Here is a 3,836-nt window from a genome sequence, read left to right as displayed (position 1 = left end):
ACCCCCTAACGTAAAAAAAACTAACCCCCAAACGGAAAAAAAACTAACACCTAAACGAAAGAATGACTAGCCCCCAAACGTACGAATCGTTAACCCCCAAACGTAGGAAAACTAACCCAGGAAATGTAAGAATCCCTTAGCCCTTAACTTAAAAAAGCTAACCCAAAAACGTAAGAATGACTAACGCCCAAACGTAAGAAACCTAACCCCCAAACGTAAGAGTGACTAGCCCCCAAACGTGAGAAACGCTAACACCCAAACGTAAGAAAACTAACCCCCAAACGTAAGAATAATTAAACCAAAACGTAAGAAAACTAATACCTAAATGTAAGAAACCCCAACTCCCAAACGTAAGAAAACTTAACCCATAAACGTAAGAATGATTAAACCCAAAACGTAAGAAAACTAACCCCCAAACGTAGAGTTTCCTAACGCCCTAACGTAAGAAAACTAAAACCCAAACATAAGAATGACTAGCCCCAAAACGTAAGAAAACTAACCACCAAACGTGAGAATACCTAACCCCCAAACGTAGCAAAACTAACCTCTAAACGTAACAAACTATTCCCCAAACGTAAGAAAACTAACCCCCAAACGTAAAAAAACTAACCCAGGAAATGTAAGAATCCCTTAGCCCTTAACTTAAAAAAACTAACACCCAAACGTAAGAATAACTAACCCCCAAACGTAAGAAAATTAGCCCCCAAACGTAAGAAAACTAACCCACAAAAGTAAGAATCCCTAACACCTTAACGTAAGAAAACTAACCCCCAAACGTAAGAATGACTAACCCCCAATCGTGAGAATGACTAACACCCAAACGTAAGAAAACAAACGTAAGAATGACTAAACCCAAACGTAAGAAAACTAACCCCCAAACTTAAAAATCCCTAACCCTCAAACGTCAGAAAACTAACCCCCCAAACGTAAGAATGACTAACCCCCAAACGTAAGAATCCCTAGTCCCCAACGTAAGAAAATTAACTCCCAAACGTAAGAATGACAAACCCCTTAACGTAACAAAAAATTAATCCCTAAACGTGAGATTACCTAACCCCAAAACCTAAAAAAACTAACCTCCAAACGTAAGAATGACTAACCCCCAAACGTCAGAAAATTAACCCCAAAACGTAAGAATCTCAGACCCCCAAACGTAAGAACACCTAACCCTTAACGTAGGAAAACTAACTCCCAAAAGTAACAATGACTAACCCCCTAACGCAAGAAAACTAACCCACAAACGTAAGAATTACCAACCCCAAACGAAAGAAGACTAACACCCAAACGTAAGAATGACTAACCTCCAAACGTAGGAAAACTGTCCCCCAAACGTAAAAATACCTAACCCCCACACGTAAGAAAAGTAACCCCTAAACGTAAGAATAACTAACCCCTAAACGTAAGAAAACTAACCCCCAAACGTAGGAATCCCCAACCCCCAATACGTAACAAAAACTAACCCCCAAACGTAAGAATCCCTGACCCCCAAACGTAAGAATTCCTACCCCTTAAACGTAAGAAAACTAATCCCCAGACGTAAGAATCTCTAATCCTTAAACATAAGAAAACTAACACCCAAACGTAAGAATGACTAACCCCAAAAATTAGCCCCCAAACGTAAAAATCGTTAACCCTCAAACGTAAGAAAACTAACTCACAAAAGTAAGAATCCCTAACCCCTTAACGTAAGAAAACTAACCCTTAAACGTAAGAATCTCTAGTCCTTAAACATAAGTAAACTAACACCCAAACGTAAGAAAGACTAACCCCCAAACGTAACAAATTTAGCCCCCAAACGTACGAATCGTTAACCCCCAAACGTGATTAAACTAACCCACAAAAGTAAGAATCCCTAACCCCTTAACGTAAGAAAACTAAACCCTAAACGTAAGAATGACTAACCCCCAAACGTAAGAAAACTAACCCCAAAATTTAAGAATCCCTAACCGCCAAACGTAAGTTAACTAACCCCCAAACGTAAAAATGACTAACCCCCAAAAGTAAGAAAAGTAACCCCCAAACGTAAGAATCCCTAACCCTCAAACGTCAGAAAAGTAACCCCCAAACGTACGAATGACAAACCCCCAAACGTAAGAATCCCTAACCCCCAAACGTAAGAAAAATAACTCTCAAACGTAAGAAAACTAATCCTTAAACGTGAGAATACCTAAGCCCCAAACGTAAGAAAACTAACGTCCAAACGTAAGAATGACTCTTCCCCAAACGTAAGAAAACTAACCCCTAAACGTAATAACCCTTAACCTCTTAACGTTAGAATGACTAACCCCCAAACATAAGAAAACTAACCCTTAAACGTAAGAATAACTGACCCCCAAACGTCAGAAAACTAACACCAAAACGTAACAATCCCAAACACCTAAACGTAAGAATACCTAAACCCTTAACGTAGGAAAACTAACCCCCAAACGTAAGAATGACTAACCCCCAAACGTAATAAAACTAACCACAAACGTAAGAATGACTAATTCGAAACGTAAGAAAACTGACCCCTAAACGTAAGAATCCCTAACCCCCAAAAGTAAGAATCCATAACCCCCAAACGTAAAAAAAACTAACCCCGAAACATAAGAATGACTAACCCCCAAATGTAAGAAAACTAACCCTCAAACGTAAGAAAACTAACCCCTAAACGTAAGAATCCCTAACCCTCAAACGTAAGAATTCCTATCCCTTGAAAGTAAAAAAACTAATCCCCAAACGTAAGGATCTCCAATCCTTAAACATAAGAAAAATAACTCCCAAACGTAAAAATCCCTAACCCTTAAACGTCAGAAAACTAACCCCCAAACGTACGAATGAGTAACCCCCAAACGTAAGAATCCCTAACCCCCAAACGTAAGAAAACTAACCCCTAAACGTAAGAAAAAAAATCCTTAAACGTGAGAATACCTAACCCTCAAACGTAAGAAAACTAACGTCCAAACGTAAGAATGACTCTTCCCCAAACGTAATAACCCTTAACCCCTTATCGTAAGAATGACTAACCCCCAAACATAAGAAAACTAACCCTTAAACGTAAGAATAACTAACCCCCAAACGTCAAAAAACTAACGCCCAAATAAGAATCCCTAACCCCCAAACGTAAGAATTCCTATCCCTTAAACGTAAGAAAACTAATCCCCAAACGTAAGAATCTCTACTCCTTAAACATAAGAAAAGTAAATCCCAAACGTAAGAATGACTAACCCCCAAACGCAAGAAAATTATTCCCCAAACGTAAAAATGACTTACTGCCAAAGTTAAAAATGACTAACCCTCAAACGCAATAAAAACTAACCCTCAAAGGTAAGAATGACTAACCCCTTAAATTTAAGAAAACCAATCTTCAAACGTAAGAATCCCTAACCCCCAAACGTAAAAAAAAACTAGTTCCCAAACGTAAGAATCTTTAATCCCAAAACATAACAAAACTAACGCCCAATCGAAAGAAACCTAACCCACAAAAGTAAGAATGACTAGCTCCTAAACGTGAGAAAACTAGCTCCCAAACGTAAGAATCATTAACCCCCAAACGTAAGAATACCTAAGCCCCAAACGTAAGACAACTAACCCCCAAATGTAAGCTTGACTAGCCCCCAAACGTAACAAAACTAATGCCCAAACGTAAGAAAACTAACCCCCAAACGTAAGATTCCCTAACGACCAAACGTAACAAATTTATTCTCCAAACATACGAATGACTTACTGCCAAAGCTACGAATAACTTACCATCAAACGTAAGAAAACTAATCCCCAAACGTAAGAGTGACTAACCCTAAATTTTAAGAAAACTAACCTTTAAACGTAAAAATGACTAACCTCAAAACGTAAGAAAA

Source organism: Pavona decussata, unplaced genomic scaffold, assembly GCF_977016875.1.
Source record: "Pavona decussata unplaced genomic scaffold, jaPavDecu1.1 SCAFFOLD_562, whole genome shotgun sequence".
NCBI classification, from domain to species: Eukaryota; Metazoa; Cnidaria; class Anthozoa; order Scleractinia; family Agariciidae; genus Pavona; species Pavona decussata.
Note: the sequence above shows the minus strand (reverse complement) of the source record.